The following is an 18,544-nucleotide window of genomic DNA, read 5'->3' as shown; positions in this document are numbered from 1 at the left end:
ATCGTGTGTAAAACTTCCCGCAAACCCCAGGAATACACGTACCCCACTCGTACAGGGCCAATCGCATATAAAACTTCCCGCGAACCCCAGGAATACGCGTACCCCACTCGCACAGGGCCAATTGGGTGTAAAACTTCCTGCGCACCCCAGGAATACACGTACCCCACTCGTACAGGACCCTTTCGAGTGTAAAACTTCCCGCGCACCCCCAAAATACATGCACACGCTATTTTTCACACAGCGGGTGTTGTGTTTGTCATGTACCCCTTTTTTTCCGCCAATGCTGGCCTGCCTGGTGATCGCGTACGTTTTTTTTGGGCTCCTGGCTGCCACACTGTACTACGTGTGTCATTTTTGCACGCACGTGGGCTACTGGAGGGCGCTTGTCTCTTTTTCTTCTTTTTATGGGGTGCCTGTGTGTTGCGTGCACGTCATTTATCCTAGGGGGCCACAGTATGGGACAATCATCATAGCTGTATATACATGCTTTTTATTGGCGCACACTTTTGTAATGCATAGGGACGCTACCGCCTGCCTTCGTGTGGCAGACGTGTTTAGGCCTGTGTGTGTCTTTGCCCGTGTGCGGGTTTGCCCTATTCGATTCCATGAATACGTATGGTTCGCGTGCGTGTGGGCATTCCGTGTACTTCCCAGCAGTACTTCCCCAGTTACGCCTTCTTTTTCACGCATTGTTCCCCATTCTGCGTGTTACGCCCCGTGTCCCGCCCCCTTTTTGGTGTGTGCGTGGACGTTGTGCACTTTCCCTGTGCGCGTGGCGCACAGCGTTTGAGCTGTTGCAATGACGTTTGCGCCCGTGTGCGCCACGCTCGGGTTTGGCACACATCCCAAGAAAAACACGTGCGCCAAGATTTTCGGCGCATGTTTGTTCCATGAATCGGCCCCTTTATTTTTAGTGTATATATACATATATATATTACACGGTCACTGTAGTTAAGGTTAAGTTGCTAAACCCATGGGAAGAGCAGTTTTTTTTGGGCGGCTTATAACTTCGCTGCCCCTGGACGAATCCACACCAAACTTTGCAAAAAAAGTATATGGCCAACTCTGAGTTGTTATGCAAAGTTTGGTGAGGTTTGGTCCGGGGGGAAAAAGTTATAGGGGGGGTCCCAAAATATATTTTCTTCCCATTGACTGAATGGGGAAAAAACTTTGCTCACGCCTACAACCCAAACCGCTTGACGGATTTTCACCGTATTTGCGGCAGGAGCAGCGGAATGATCTGGAAAGCGTGCTTTTGTAAATTTGGTGAAAATCTGTCCAGTAGTTTTTTTTTTAAAATGACCAAAAAGTAGGTCACAAAAAATGTGTGATATCTATGTCTGCTTCCCTGTTTGCTCCATGGACAGGACACTGATTGGTTAATCGGCTTGCGTCATGGCCACGGACATGCAACGTGTTCGCTGATTGGATGGTGAAGAGCGTGAAGTGCGTCAGATTTTTGGAAATGCCCGCCATCTTGGATTCACGGGCAGTAGCCGGTGTACGCGGACATTGCAGTAAAAACTTATAAAAAAACACAACATTGCACTTGTCAAACTTATCAAATAATCTCTGGAGAGGGGAGGGGTGATGAGGATGGGATGCGATATGGCCCAAGAAGCAAAAATATTGGTGTTTTTTGCCGCAAAAGTCCACGAACAGTTCTGATGTTCGCGGACAGTCCTGTGAAGTTCGTGAACACTTCAGCATTATAGGGTTGGTGAAATGCAGTTCTTGGATGGCTTATAACTTTGGCACCACTTAATGGAACTGCATGACATTTTGCATGTATATTTCTGATATTGAGTGAGTATGCAAAGTTTGGTGGGATTCTATCATGAGGGGGCAAAATTAGAGGGAGGGTCCCAAAATAATGTAAAGGCTTATAAATGAGGTGCCATTTGACAAATCTACACTTAATTCGGGAAACCAAGTATACATTTAGATATGAATGTTTTTGCGAAGTTTGGTGGGATTTTGTGAAGAGGGGGCAAAATTAGAGTGGAGGGCCCCAAAATAATGAAATGGCTTATAAATGAGGTGCCATTTGATGAATCTACACTTCATTTGGCAAACTGATATACATATGTTTCTGAAGTTTGGTGGCATTCTGTCAAGAGTTAGCAAAATTAGAGGGTGGGTCCCAAAATATTGTAAAGGCTTATAAATGTGGTGCCATTTGACAAATCTACACAAAGGTTTGCAAAAAGATTATAGATCTAGATATAGATGTTTTTGTAAAGTCTGAATGGATTTTGTCAAGTGGGAGCTAGGTTATATGACAATCCTATGTGCATACATTTGACACTTTTGAAAAAATAAAACATGGGTGGATTTCCAGCAAATTTGCGTAAGGAGCATTGGCAAGGACCTACAAGCATGGTTTTGCAAATGTGCCAGTGTTTTATTATTTGACAAGTGTCATAATGTAGCTACAAAAAATAGCGGTATACCTTTAGTGACTGAGGGGTAGCCTGTGGCCATGGGCAGTGGCCAGATTGTCCGGGTCGTGGAATAAGGTCATGATCCAGACAATCTGGCTACTGGCCATGACCACAAGGGACAAAACATAGGATTAAAGTGGTCATGTCCACCTGGGACTGGCTTTGTAGTAAAGTTATTCGAAATTAGGATAGATCTGAAAGGGAAGAAAAATATGCTTGTGGTAATATGGTCATAGGGTTCTCTTTTTGCCTTCTGCAGGCTGCCATGGAAAGTGAAGAGGGGCCCTGTATAGAACCCTTGCTTTCCCTTTCCATGGTGACCATCTTGGAAAAGGATTTTCGTAGGCGTCCCGGTGTAGGAAGAAAAATCCAATTTTTTTGCACCCAAGGTTAACCTAGGGTGCTAATGGCCTTGATCCCCCATTTCAGGGACCGGAATGGAGGATAATGGTCCAGAGACCTCGTTATCCACCCTTACTTTGCTTGGGCTGATAACTTGGGCTGTTGGGCAGATATCCACCGTTCCAGTCCCTGGAACGGAGGATGAACGCCACAATATTCCCATTAGCATAACAGAAAATGCAAATGGGAATATTAGAAAATATTATTGATTCTATGTTATTTACTGAGAAATATAAAGTAGATGGAGTCTATACATGTTTTCTTGTTCTATTTTTTAACTGTGAAAGTTGGTTCCTAAAGGAATTTGTATTTTGGATGTATTTTATTTGGCAGGAGAGCTGAGAACGAAGAGGTCCTGTGTCCGCGGAAGCTGCTGAACCCCCGACAATCCCCCTGAGATGTAATTCCCAGAACTAGATTTCAATTCAGCTCTGTAAACTACACCCCAAAGGGAAAGGGGGAAGTGGATAACAAAACAACACCAGGCAGACTGCGTCAAGGCTAACCAGAGCTGAACCTGCAGAGGATATAAGAATAGCAGATACAATTCCTTAATTTACTTACTTAACCTTATGAATGGGAAGACATTAATCCTTAACTAATAATGAAAAAATCATACCTGGCTCTTCTCTTGAAATTTCTTAGAGAAGCTGATAAGAAGCTGAAAATCTCTCTTACTTGAGACACTTGAAATTCACAGCTTCTTCTTACTTTAGGCAAATCTGGAAATCTTAGTTCATTGTCTTTTTTCCAAAATGCCCTGGAGGTCCAGTAAGATTGTTCTTAAAAATATTCTTTCTTTTTCTTTCAAACTTTTCAAACTATTTATAATTATATTGAGTTTTAGAATCCTTGAAGAAAAAACACGCGTTAAACGCACACGCAGGTTATCTCCATTCAGATGAACGATGAACTTCACTTAGAAATCTTCCTGGTTGAAGAACACGCGCAAAGAGTTCACTTACGAACGAATACACGCGATCAAAAGAATCCACACGCGCAAAAATCCACACGCGCAACAATGTTCTCGCGCGGAACACGCGAAATAAAAACACCCGCGCTCTTGAGTTCAAACGTGTCGAATTGATTCTCACGCGAAGGAACACTCGCGCTGGAAAACACACGCGTTCTTTATTCCACACGCGACGTATTGATTCTCACGCGAAAAACACCCGCGCTAGAAATCACACGCGCTCTTTAGTTCACACGCGACGTATAGCTTCTCGCGCTAAGAACACCCGCGCTAGAAATCACACGCGCTCTTTAGTTCACACGCGACGTATAGCTTCTCGCGCTAAGAACACCGGCGCTAGAAATCACACGCGCTCTTTAGTTCACACGCGACGTATAGCTTCTCGCGCTAAGGTGCACCCGCGCTCTGAAAACCACGCGCATTTAAAATCGCACGCGACAAACTGCTTCTCGCGCTCGGAACACCCGCGCTAGAAAACACACGCTCACTTGAATTCGCACGCGACAAACAGATTCTCGCGCTAAGGAACACCGCGCTGGAAAACACACGCGCACTCCGGGAGTTCAAAAGTTCTAGTACAAACACAACTTTTCACGAATTTTCAAGGAGAATGTCATTATGATGAACAGAGTAACAGTACAAATAAAGTCACTTATCTCCTGAGCGAATTCAAAAGGATCTTCTGCTTTTCCTGTCTTCAAAAACGAATTCCTGCCAACTGAATGCTTCTCCTGTAACCCCCAAGAAAGTAGCCGCTCAACTGCTGACGCCTGAAGGATAAAATCCACCAGGCCTAAGACTAAAGCAGGAGCAGCCACTAAACACGTCCTCTCAGATGGGGTTTTGATGATGAAAGGCACAGAGTGACAGTTTAGAATGTTCATTGTTGTTCTGCATTGTCTTCTAACCAATCAGAGCTGTCACTGGGAGGCTCCATTTTGCCTTGGGTCAGAACCAGGATTCTGAATCAGCAAGTTAAGGCCTAACCAACTATAATAGAAAACTTCCCACCCACACAAAGCTAATCTGAAAAGGATAAACAAAGAGAAATAATGAGAAGGAAACTTGAATAAGGGAAGGAAACCTGACAGGAGTCTATACATGTTTTCTTGTTCTATTTTTTAACTGTGAAAGTTGGTTCCTAAAGGAATTTGTATTTTGGATGTATTTTATTTGGCAGGAGAGCTGAGAACGAAAGGTGGGGAGCGAAATGAGGGAAGAGGAACCAAACACTAATATGGAGGGGTAGGTGGACAAGGGAAAATGTTGCACATGTGTTATTTCTAAGGTAGGGGGCAGTGTTTCTCATGGTCCTTGATTACAGCTGTGGTGGTGACTCTTGGGGAGGAGGGATGGCATTAGCTGATGCCATTTTAAGATAAATAGCAGTTTTGCTAAAAGTATGTACTTTGTACTAGATTGTTAATGGATAATGAGTAGGAATAGGTGTTGGAGCTGTGCAAGGGAAATTTTGAAGTTGAAAGCTCCTAGATCAGTAGAAGATGCAGTTCTGAACTGTCCGTGAAGCAGAGATCTTATCGTGAAGTGCGGACGGGTTCTCGGACACGTCATCATGCCGCGCGCCAGCGTATGGTCATGTGGCACTGTCCGGAAGGTCCGCTATGAAGTCAGATGTTCGTAGACGTCTACGGATGCAAAACTAGTTGAAATAGTCGCAAAAAGTGTATGGAAGTGTTAAAAACTATTCGAGAAGGTGGGAAATGGCAGAATTTTAAGTTGACACTTTGTAAATTGGACACAAACATTGCTATATTGGGTAAGTATGATATTAGTAAGTTGTAGGAAAATAGCATGAACTGGTAAAAACCTATGAGATTCACTGAAAAAACTTTGTTAAAGGGGTGTAATGGTTAAGTTGGACTAATAAAAACCTATGAAATTTAATGAAAAACTTTGTTAAAGGGACGCTCTGGTTAAGTTGCACCAATAAAAACCTATGAAATTCAATGAAAAATCGTTATTAAAGTGACATTATGATTAAGTTACACTAATAAAAACCTATGAAATTCAATGAAAAAACTTTGTTAAGGGGACGTTATGGTTTCAAGTAAAATCGAAAACCCCCAGAAATTTGCCAGTTGTGGTAAGCTAAACAACCATAAGTCGCGCCAACACTGTGCACTGCAAGACTAACACGCAGGATATCAAAGATGACATCACAAATGTCATTGATGACATCACTGATAGCATCACATATCTGGGCCACTTGTTTTTGTTTATTGACATATATAGACCAGGTGATTTTGTTCACTGGCAGTCAGAATAATAAAATTGAAAAAGGTGCTATATATCTAGACGTTAACCTTGTCATATGTTCTTTGAGTACTTTCCTTATGGTTTGGTCTCAGTTCATGGTGCACATACATGGGGAAATGAGCAGGCCTCAAACACACAATTTATTTGTTTACATGAAGATAAACTTTAATGTCATTAACATTTTCTGATGATACAGTTTCTTTCTTCTTTACTTTAGTTTCCCTGTATGTGCCTCTGATTTGTACGCATTGCGGTTCTTCATATGTATTGTTTATACCAGCACAAGTGCTGTAAGTCTTGAATTGTTAGCTAGTTGTTACATGTTTAACATTACTCAAAACTCTGATATGGTAGCATTAATTATTGTACTATCCAAAATTACAAGATTATAAATAGTGTACTTCTATGGTGCATGCTGCAGTCATTGCCTGTGTTTATATATAATTAGGTTTATGTATTAACAACAACACTCCAATACAATGATATTAGATGAGTATATTCTTTAATAGATTAAGTAGTTTGTGATAGGTCTCCCGATCACCCCTGACATCTTATTACCAACAATATAAACACATCTCCTTTTAGGGACTTTTCATCAAAATGTATTTCACATGTGATGTCATCAGTGATGTCATCAATGACATTTGTGATGTCATCTTTGATAGCTGGGTGTTAGTCTTAGCAGTGCAAAGTGGTGGCGCGAGTTATGGTTGTTTAGCTTACCATAACTGGCAAATTTCTGGGGTTTTTCGATTTTATTTGAAACCATAACGTCCCTTTAACAAAGTTTTTTCTTTGAATTTCATAGGTTTTTATTAGTCCAACATAACCATAACGTCCCTTTAACAATGTTTTTTCAATGAATTTCAAAGGTTTTTATTAGTGCAACTTAACCATAACGTCCCCTTAACAGTTTTTTCATTGAGATATATATATATATATATATATATATGTGTGTGGAAAAAACCTTTGTACCTAGATACAGGAAATTGGCGTGCACTCCAAAGAGCAGCTTCAAGAAGGCAAACGTCTTCTTAGCGTTTGAGTAAAAAATCACCAAAAATTGCCAGGCATCAAATGATTCCTTAATTATATAATGTTGTGGAAAAAAGAAAGCAACATCAAACGACGCGTTTCGTGGTACACACACCGCTTGGTCACATATAGGGTGTTAAACACAGATGATGGACTAAAATACATACAACATCACTATGATCAAGGGCTGCTAGACAATGCTCTAACTGAAATCCAAAGCAACTCAAAATTACAAAGTCAGACATCTTTAAGTGTCTTGAGTAATAACAGTGGTGGTGTATTAAGGCTGTCACATAAGAAGGTTACACTTGTAATTGCAGTTCAGAATTGCAAATGATGCCCTGTTTTTATAAACGTTGATCGCTGACAATATAATCGTATAAAAAAGTGAACTTATATATATTTTTTTTTAATTAACGTTGATGTGGCTGAAAAAACATATAAATAACATAACATAACATTGATACAATTTATAATACAGTTGATGATACAATAAGTACAATTGAATATACAATTACTAAAACCAATTTTTCAAAACAAAAGAACAATAGAAAACAATTGATCAAACTACCCAACTAAAATCATACATTCCGAAACTCAAAATGCACGACCATTATCTTAATCATGGTTCCTAATTTCATTCAAATCTATTTTATGTCATACTTTTCATCAAGTCAATTCTAGAATCCCATATGCGATCTTTCTTTTGTTGATAGAACATCTTTTAAGTTCAATTTACCCAAAACATTTGTAATAGCATATCTAACCGATATTTTTTGTCTGTGTTGAAAAGAGCAGACCACAATTGTGTATGTGATAGATTGACTTGACCCTCAAAATGAGCTTTGAAGAAGTTACACCTGTCCGACAGTAATTCATCACAATTTGTCAACAAATGTTGTAATGTTTTGGTTCTTTTTTACAATAACGACAGTTTAAATCTGCTGGCAACATCCTCTTCCATCTACATAGTATTTCCTTGGTGGGCCATAGAATTAGCCTAAAACGCCGCAAGCCAGCACGATGGTATGGGTTTAGGGAGTGTAGCAAGTACGGAGCTGTTATGCCAAATCTTTTCAACAGGAATAGGTTAGCAATACATTTTTATAACATACACATTGTGCCCGAGTCTGAATCCAATCATATTCTTGGAGCTTTTGCTTTGCTTTATTTGGATTTTCAATAAGAAGATTGATGGAAATATCAGCATCATGCAGAATTTTTAAAGCCCTGGATTTCCATTGTCTGCCAAATATATTATCTGATGTGTTTATATAATCCGATATTATAATTAGCAGACCATTATCATTGTTGCTCTTAATGCATTTCCTGTACAAAGTGCAGATTTTCCATTTATATGCAGAATGAAGAGAGATCAGGCCGAGTTCATGGTGAATTGTTGGAAGAGGTTCCGACATTGGGGGAAACAACACATTCCTCCAGTAAAGGCCCTCTATTTTTGCCCAATAATAGTAAGATTTCCAGCTTTCAGTTTCTGTGCCATACAGCACAACAGGAATCATTTTTGCTTATAGTACAAAATTAATGGAGCAATGGAGAATTTGCAGTACTTTGCTCTGATCACTCTAGTTTGAGATAATGCTGTAGACACTTTATTTTTTAAACTGATTTCGCATGGAAGATCTTGACGATGATTATTTATAGACACTCCTATATAGGTGTAACTCGAGACAGTCTGTAAATTAGTGTTCTGTAGCGACCACGTATGACACTTTGATTTTTGCTTCTTGTTCCCAAATTGCACAATTTCTGATTTTGTTGTATTTATGGTAATGTAATTTTCTTTTACATAGCTCTCTAATGCATTCAACATTGTTCTTAGACCTTGAGGTGTTTTAGATATCAAGAACATATTGTCCGCATATATCAATAAGTGAATGGGTGTCCCCTTAAGTCTGGGCGCATCGACCTCCAGACCTTCAAAGCTGTTGTTTACATCTGTGATGTAAACATTGTATAAAGCAGAGGCTAGCAAGCACCCTTGCTTCAACCCATGATCAGTCAATATTGCATCGGATAACAGGCCCTCTCGACTTAGACAAACTCTTATGGATGAACCTGAGTGGAATTCGTATAACCATTTCAATATAAACCACAGACATTTATGATGTAGTAATTTTTTAAATAACATTTCACGTGGAACTGAGTTGAATGCTGTTCGAAAGTCTATGAAAGCTGTGTATAATGGGTGTTTACATTGATTCGCCTCATGAACAATGCAGGACAGAGTGAGTAAATTAATGGCAGTCGCCAGACCAGGAATAAATCCTGTCTGGAAAGGATCCCTCACATTTGCAGCGGATAGCCATTTATTACATTCTCACAACACTAACCGTGCAAAGATCTTGCCTGGACAATCGAGCAAAGCGATGGGTCGGTATGATTTGGGGTCTGCTCTATTCCCCTTCTTAAACATAGGCAAAATATAAGATGTTTTCCAAGAAGGGGGAATAGATCCGGTGCTCATAATTTGTCTGAATATCTGATATAAAATTGAGGACCAGACTTGTGGGTTTTGTTTCATTGTACAATTATGGAGGCCATCAGGGCCTGCCGCTCTAGATCTACTGAGCTTAGATATACTATTTCTTAGATCGTCCTTATCAAAAAAGAAGTTATGATCTCGTTGCAATTCATCAAGCTTAACAGCACATCCAGGAAGTGGGGTTCGATACACAGAGCCAAAATATTCTCTCCAGATCTGTTCCAATATGGAGTTTGCCTGAACAGAAGCTTGCGTTTTTTGTACAGCTTTGTTCAATAGGGCCCAAATTCCCCATGTTGACTTTAGTTTGATCTGGGACATCATTAACTCCCCATCTTTTTGGTATTGGATATTTTTGCGACTCCTTCACCATTTTTTGTAATCAGCTTTTAAGGCTTTCATCTGGATGCTTCTACTACTCATAGGAATATATTTTAAATTCCTCCAATTTTTCTTTAAGTCAGCTTTTTTATATTTCAACTCGAGATCAAATGCATGCAAGTGCTGATGGCTACATTGACCATCACGTAATCTTTTCTGAGCAAACCTTTGCAATGAGGTGATATAACATCCTTCTTCTAGGGGGTTCCTCTGCGTATTATTGTCAATGAGTAATTGTTCAAATTTGAGTAACCTTGACTCTGTCCATGCTATACGAGACCCTGAGTTGTTGGACGTAGTATGTACGAGATTAATGTTCCTAGAAATCGTAAATTGAATTGAGGGCCATTGCCATGATAAGAACAGTTGTTTGTGGTCACTATGGTCAGAGGCTTTGATCACTAATGATGACGCCATGTCTATACATTTGGAGTCACAGTAAATATAATCAAGGTTGGCTTCTTACAGGCCTCTGTGCCATGTTGTTGTTGGGGGTATGTCTCCATTTAGGGCCCCATTTAGCATCACATAATTCCTACTTGTCATTAGCTGCTCCCATTGGAGTTCATCTGCTGTAACCTGAGTTTTATCCAATGCCATTAGGTGAAGATTTAAATCTCCCATAATTGAGGTATGATTGATGGACGGATCAAGAGATATTTCATCTAGTGTGGAGCTAAGATGTTCAAAGAATTCTTTCGACGATAGATGGGCTTGACCCCATATATTTATGATGATGAAAGTCAACTTATTCCTCTGAAGTTTGAGTTTTTTAATGTAAGGAGTAGAAACAATATAAGCACTACTCTTAAAATTCATGGATTTCTTGATAGCTATCAGGAGGCCTGCCATAGGACGACCTCTCTTATTACATATTGCCGGAACTATTAATACGTCTAAAGCATCCCATATCGGGGTTTCAATCAACCAGGTTTCCTGCAACACAATAATGTCACAGGCACCCAACTCATTCTCCTTAGAGTTGATAAGATGCCTGTGGTCCCTTATATTCCAGGAAACTAGGCACACCCTCTCCTTTGGCAAGAATTGTTACAGTCTTCCATCATGATTATAATGATTCCAAGGGCTCGTTTAGTTATTATCATGAGATGGATTTAGAGAAAGATTAGTCGTAGTGTATATTCTGATACTTGTTGACTCTTGTAGAATATTGTCACAGGAGTTTACTAAAGTATCTTGGATCAAGGCAAATCCCATGTTGAACAATGCTGATCTAGCTTCCCATAGTATATTGGCAATGACTCCTGATTTTACAAATAATCTTGCCTGTGTCGAATTTCGATCATCAATGAATTCAACTAATTATATATCTGTTGAAGCCAAATCCACCAGACTTGGTACGTCTCTACAAATGTTTAATATACTTGCTCGGTTAAGATCGTACTGAGTAAAAGGATAGCCTCTTCATCTAATTAAGAATCGATGACAGTTTTTATATTGCAAAAGTTTGTTCCTGGGCTGCCCACTCACCACATTACCTGACATTTTACCAAAGGTTTTTACGGAATTACTTAAACTTAAAGGATTATTAAATTTAATGCATCCTAGTTGTGGATAACTAGGGCCTCGGAGTAAAGGAGTCAAGAGTGAGATGGGCACCTTCAGGACTAGTTTTCCAGGATTTGGCAGAGGTAAGCACCATGAGTCGCCATGTATTGCGCAATAGCGTTTTTTATTTCATCTCTCAATTGCTGCATGTTTGGAATTGTTGTGACCTCTGTTGGAATATTTTTTGACATGTTATCTGCATTTAAAGAGTTATTTATAGGAATCTTCCCTGTTTGTGAATGTACCAACCTCCGTGAAGAGGAGTGAGGACAGGAAAAGTTGTCTTCTGAATCTGCTTTTCACTGTTTGAGGGGCACAAGGTCTGGCTGTCTCCCATATATTGAGCAATTGAATTCTGTATCTCTTCTATCAATTGCTGAATGTTCGGAATGGTCGGGATGTCTGCAGATTTAGGTCCTGTGTGTAATAACTGACAGTCAGAAACCTGTGACATTGGCTGAAGGGGCACCCTCTCAGTGCTCACCATATTCACCAGATCATCCAACGGTTGATACTCCGGGACTATACTACCAGTAATCCTGGTTCGGCAATCATCGCGGATCTGCTTATTCGCAAACGGCAGATGCACTGTTGATTTTGGTCTGGCCAGATGTGTCAATAATTTAATGAATCGTTGTGTCTTAGATTTTTGGGCACCAAGTTTAGATGCTTTTGCGGCGCAAATTTTTCTGTTCCCTTCTTTGGGAGGTTTACTTGCCGAATTGGATAGAGAAGGCTTTGTAAAGAAAGTAAATGGATTTTGAATCTGGTTCAAATCGCCCTCACTAGATGTTGGTGTTGCTTGAACCAAGTGAACCACATTTGGGGCTACCAACAGCTCTGCAGCCAAGATCTTTGTGGGCTCCATCGTAAGCAATGGGTCCGCGCTGGTTTCTTTAACCAGCTGTTGGTCGTGAAGGGCCTTGTCTTTATAAGCCACTTTGTCTATATCCAAATTAGTACTCGGTATTACCAATGAAGGATTCTGAGTTAACAGTGTTACTAAAGACATCAGTGAACGATTTAATGCTTCGCACAGGCTCTTTGTTGTCAAACCATCATTCAACACTTGAGACAATAAATCAGATTGATTCGCTATTTTTTGCTCTAGTACTTCATAAAGCCCCTCCACTGTAAGAAGAGCGGTATTCATTGCACTAAGTGTGTTGTTAAGGGCTGGAGCCTCTGGAAAGGAGAACCGTTGGGAATTATTGTGTTGAATGAAAAAATGACGATCTCCTGCCAGTTCAGCAAATTTCGAACGACGTGGCGTCGTCGCTATAAAGGAGAGTGATGTGTTCAATAAGTGTGTGTCAGATTTATCAAACAAAATTGGCGATTTGGAAAGGTCAAGAGTGGCTTTCGTAATTTCAATGGGCTGATTTAATGGCTTGGTGATCTCAGGGACTAGCGGAGAATGAACGCCTGACTCTTCATGTAATTGAATCAAATCGCCTGTATTTGAACATATATACAAAATGTCCTCTGATTCATGACATGTTATTTGATGTATACATAAAGTCAATGGCCTCATCGTCAATGTCACCAGCAACTGTTAGCAGGTCATACGCTTTATGCCAGTGTTCGAAGTGTATGAAAAGAAGCAGTGGAACTATGTTTCCTGCTGGGCTGCATCCACTCCCCACAAACCCCATCACCATGCACCCTCCCACACACAATACAAAGCCCCAAACAAATGCACCTGCTCTTTAAGGGAATGTTCAGTGCAGTGCACTGAAGTGCAAGTTTCAGCTTCTTCCTACACTTTTATTTTAAAACAAAACCATTCCGGAACAGTTTCCTTTTAAAATAAAAGTATAGGAACAGTAAAGCGTAATAAAAAAAAGTAGAGGAGCACTGCACCCAACCGCTCCTGCTCACTTCGAACACTGCTTCATGCAGATTATTTTGAGCTTGAATTTAACAAACAGGGGGGATTTTTAACAGCGGTTCACTATCACGACTGGGTTCAACCTGGAGGATTCCATTCACCTGCTTTCCCTGCATAAATATAACTTCCCCACTAAGCACCGCCGATTCCAAAACTGAATCAGATATTTCATTTGGTCGTTGCAGGATGACCAGTGCTTAATTTGTGGGGGTGGTTGCCGGTGCCCAACACCGGCACTCTTTTTTGGGCACCGGAACTCATGCAGCGGCCAGTGCACGTGCAATTGCTTTGGTTGTTTTTCCACTTCGCTTTGCTTTGATTATAAATCATTGGGATTTGTCATTCTGACCTCGATCTCTCTCGTGCTTGCAGGCTGCAGGTGATGGCTGGCTGGGCCTGGGAGGGGCCAGCAATAGCCATGAACAACAAACTGTTACAAACAGCCAATGAAAACTACCATTCTGTTGTTACTATGCAGTATTTGATGCATTCTGTATAGTAACACAATGTGCAGTTTTCATTGGCTGTTCTTCTGAGCCAGTGAAATTACATGGTGACGTGTTGGTGTCGCCACAGGAGGCAGCGCAGCGCCACCTTCATTTCACAAGTTACTTTGAAGTGAAGGTGTCAAGGTGTGGCGTTGTCTGTCCTGACTTGTGAGAGAGAGAGAGAGCCTGCCCTGCTGCACTGCGTGGTGCGGCCTAGTTGCTTCCTGCGGCCCCCTCTGCCTGCTTTTTTCATTTGTGTGGGTGCCAGTGTGCGCACCCGCCCCCCCCGACCCTGAGGCCCCGACAGGAGACCAAGTCCCAGCCGGCAAAGCAGGTAAGTCACTTGTTGTTGCGTGCGGTGCCGCCTGAGCCTGTCACAGTCAAGTGATCAGGCAAGGAAGGCCCAGGTCGGGGCCCGGGTGGCGGCAAAGGCCCCTGGTGGCATCCTGACTGCCCAGGAGTCAGGACCCCACCAGGGACCCGTCTGCACCCAGGCTTCTGTCTCTGTGACCTGTGTGCAGTGTGCTGTTGACTGCAGTCAGTGCCAGTGTGACCAGGGGCACCGGCTACCGCAGACTGAGTCGGATGACTCTGCCGCGGGCGGCCGGGCCCATGGATTGTGCCCAAAAGTATGTTTTTTACTTTTTTCTTTAAAAAGCTGACCTTCCGTGGGGCCGGTGGCCGGGGCCCCGCCCCACGGAAGGTAGGTTTTAAAAGAAATAACTTAATTTGAGTGGCGGCTGTGGCCCATCACTTTGAAAGTGATGGGCCCCAGCCACCCAAATATATGTTTTTTCTTATAAAATCCTACCTTCCGTGGGGCCGCTGCACCGCGCACCCATTTTTGTCATCAGGCTCAGCATGGCCGTGGCGATGGTGGCCCCACCGAAGGTAGCCTAAGTGATTGAGGCAAGGCAGGGCAAAGCCCAGGACCGGGCGTGGCACGGGCGGCAGCGTGGTCCCACTAGTGTCTGTCACAAAAGGAATTAATTGTCGTTTGCAACTTTGGCCACTTTTTCATTGGTGCCGAGCACGACTCGAGACAATTGTATGCCCAGTCCGACCCTGGATAGCATTCATCTAAGCGAAACATGAACTTTGAATTTTTGCCTGAGTGTTTCCGTTCTTCCTTTTAATGTTATCGGCCTCATTAGTTCACAAATGAGCTTCAGCGAGGGGACCCGGAACGGTGCACGTATTCTGCCGAAACCGAACCGGCTGCACTTCGCGAGAAAAGCCCATGCAAAGACGAACTTCTGAAATGCCATTTCAGGCTTAAAGATACACACATTGAAACTAGACTGGGATAAATATGGTGCACATGCCCACTAATCAGTCGTCATAAATAAAAGCACTAGTTGAGTATTCATGAATAATTCTCAACCGTCTTTTGCTGTCATTTTTTTACATAATTCCAGCGCATGTTTTCTATCCTGATGTGTGGTTTATACACCAGATGTGACCCCTTAACCTGGGTACAATACGCTCAGAGCATGTGCTCCGAATGAGAGCACATGTAACCCCCAGATAGGGAGGTGGGTGTCTGTTACACCCTGCAGTTTAGTGAAGTATGTCAAGAACATATCAGTGGGAAGGAGATATCCGAATATGCATTCTCCTCTGGCTCCTGAATATTGGATGACAAAACATATTTAGTTTTTTAATATGTGTTAAGGTGGAAAGAGGCCCTAAAGCAGAAGTAGCACAGGCCGTTGATTGAGAAATGACTTTTTCCAAGTTATACAACACCATGCTCATGCCTGAAGGAAGGGTGAAGGGGGATGCATTTATGAGATGTGATGACTGATAAGGGCTTGAGAGTAAATTGATTACACAAAACACCTGGATGAGGTGACTGAAGAATGGCCTGAGGGGAGGGTGCTCTTCCTGGAGGTAACCGATTAACAATACTTGGTGTACTTTAACAGACTGTCAGATGGGGCAGAAGGGGTAGAGACAAATACAGTGCAACAGTGACTGAAACAGAATGCTTTATTTATTTGCATTTTTAAAGCGCTCACACAGCCTGGGCGCATCGAGGCGCAGTTACAGGAGGAGCATGTCTTAGTTGCGTATTTACTACTAGCCTGTGCCAGCAGTTGCTGCAGCGCCAAACATGTGACATGGAGCAGCAGCAGTGTGATGGGCTGGTGGTGGGCCGATCTAGGTAGGTCTAGCACTGAACTGGGGCGGCCGGCGCGCCCGCGCTGAGGGTGGCGCCGCACCCGGCATTATGGGGGCCAATATTTTTTGGGCACTGGCACTTATTTTTTTACAAATTAAGCACTGAGGATGACAACCTCTTGTGTTTCAGAATTGACCGCTAAGGCCATCGATACATTAACTGAGTGGGGATTCAAAGAAGGAACCTTCGCAACCGGGGCAGGATCCTTTACAATTAAAGCACTGTGGGCCTGCGCAAGTTGCTTAGACTCCGGAGTACAGAAAGATCTTATATTGGCTGTTAAACACAGTGAGCGAAGCAGTGTTTTTTGGACACACGCAATTTGGGGATTCATTCTGGGAGGGTCCTTTTTATCCGGGGAAGAGCCACGTTAGACCCTACCTCGGGGGAAATGCAAGCGGGAATGCCAGTTTTTAAAGTATATGCATTGGTAGACATAATCACAGTACCTAGTTATAAAAACGAGTCAGTGATCACACAAAAGAGAGAATACAATAAACAAAACCAAAAAACCACAATGAGTGAATAATCGAGTGCTGCGCTACCTCTACCTCCCGCTCTCATGCATGACAGCGAGACAGCAACTCACTTAAGCAACTGCACTTCTGCAGATGCAGGCGCACGGATGCGCGTGGACAGTGAGTAAATGGAATTCTGGGGGAGAGGGCGGAGCAAGCACTAGAAAAAAGAAAAGAACAAATCCGGATAAATGGCTGGATTGATTAACAGTTCCCAACAGTTCCCAGCCGTAGTTCACCGTAAAAGTCTGACTTAAACAGAGTGGCTCGTACCGCTCCAATCACGGTCCTGCTGCAGGTAATGGTTGCAATCCACAATCAAGTCCAAACACACGGAGGACAGGGGATCAGCGAACAGCGAGACAGCAACTCACTTAAGCAACTGCACTTCTGCAGATGCGTGCGTGCGGATGCGGGCACGGTGAGTAAATGGAATTCTAGGGTAGAGGGCGGAGCAAGCACGCTCCAATCACGGTCCTGCTGCAGGTAATGGTTGCAATCCACAATGAAGTCCAAACACACGGAGGACAGAGGATCAGCGAACAGCGAGACAGCAACTCACTTAAGCAACTGCTCTTCTGCAGATGCGAGCCTATAACTTATATTTTGGTTAACGATGCATTGTGTGTATCCATCTCTCAATCTCATACAGCCGCGCAACTGAAATGCCGTGCTGTGAATTTTTAGGCTTGTGGTTTGTCTATCTATCTACATATATATGGGCAGTAGTTTTGTGCATATTTATTTTAAAATGTATTGAGTGTAGTTTTTCTGCACAGTTACTGTAACACTTTAATATCTATTCATGAACAGTACATATACATGTAAATACTTTAAATAGTTAAGTACATATGCAAAAATAAATTGGTTTATTTGGGGGGAATGTGGTTGCACAGTTGCTTTTTATTTTACTTTCTAGACAAAATAGGTTGTTTTGTTTAGCCGAATTGTCTGTATTATTAATGTTAATTATGTATGGAATAACAAAACCCTTGGAATTAAAGGAAAAAACTTTGGTTGCAAGGACGTTAAGGTGAGAATTTAATGCAATAAAACCCTGGAAATTCAGCTAAAGCCACCTTAACTTCACGCCCCCTGTTGCGCATACTATGTCCACAATGATGACAGCACAGATCACATCACTGATGACATCACTAATTACATTACAACAGTAACTGGCATTAAGCATGGCATTCAGCAATGGTCAGTGTGCATGTCAAAATATATGTTAACATATGAATGGGTACTAGTCATGGCCTTCAGCTATGAACAGTGGTCACAACCTTCATCCATGTGCACTAACAGGCTACCAACCATAGATTTTGACCTTTACCAGTGGATACAGCTTTCGACCGGATTAGGCACTAGCCATGGAGCCACTGGCCACAATCAAGCCCTGAAAATATATCTGTATTAAATTGACATTTTTTAGTAGAGTCAAGTGCCTTGTAATAGCTGAAACAATTGCATTGCAGTACGCTTAGAAGGGAGATGACATGTGAGAAGGGGCAGACAGCTTGTGGGTGTTGTTTGGTTATTTACCCACTGATTGACAACCCATGGACATCTGATGGTATCTGATGGCGCAACCCTGTGGCCATTCCCACCCAGTACATGCCTATCTCCACCACAAACATGCTCCTGAGATCTCTTTAAGATTGTGCTATTAAGCAGTAACACCCAATCGGTGCCTGCCAGTGTTATTTCTAAGCCCTCTGCTGAGAGTTAAAGAAGTATTGCAATTGTAAATATGCTAGTATGCCTTAATATGTCTTAATCAAGTGCGTGTCTACATTCTACTGATTTATATTTGTTCCTTGCACTGAGGTCCTGTTAAAAACAAGCATTGAAAAAAGTCAACAGTTTTGGCTTGTG

The 18,544-nt window shown here is 42.1% G+C and overlaps 1 protein-coding gene across 3 annotated transcripts in view; it reads left to right on the top strand.

Annotated features, from left to right (window-relative positions):
- CDH23 (cadherin related 23) overlaps positions 1–18,544 on the top strand; it is a 3,939,560-nt gene that overhangs the window by 3,652,137 nt on the left and 268,879 nt on the right. The gene's annotated exons all lie outside the window — the stretch shown is intronic.

The sequence above is a fragment of the Ambystoma mexicanum genome, chromosome 8 (genome assembly GCF_040938575.1).
Source record: "Ambystoma mexicanum isolate Mex_15411 chromosome 8, UKY_AmexF1_1, whole genome shotgun sequence".
NCBI classification, from domain to species: Eukaryota; Metazoa; Chordata; class Amphibia; order Caudata; family Ambystomatidae; genus Ambystoma; species Ambystoma mexicanum.
This window is presented reverse-complemented; position numbering and strand designations above follow the sequence as displayed.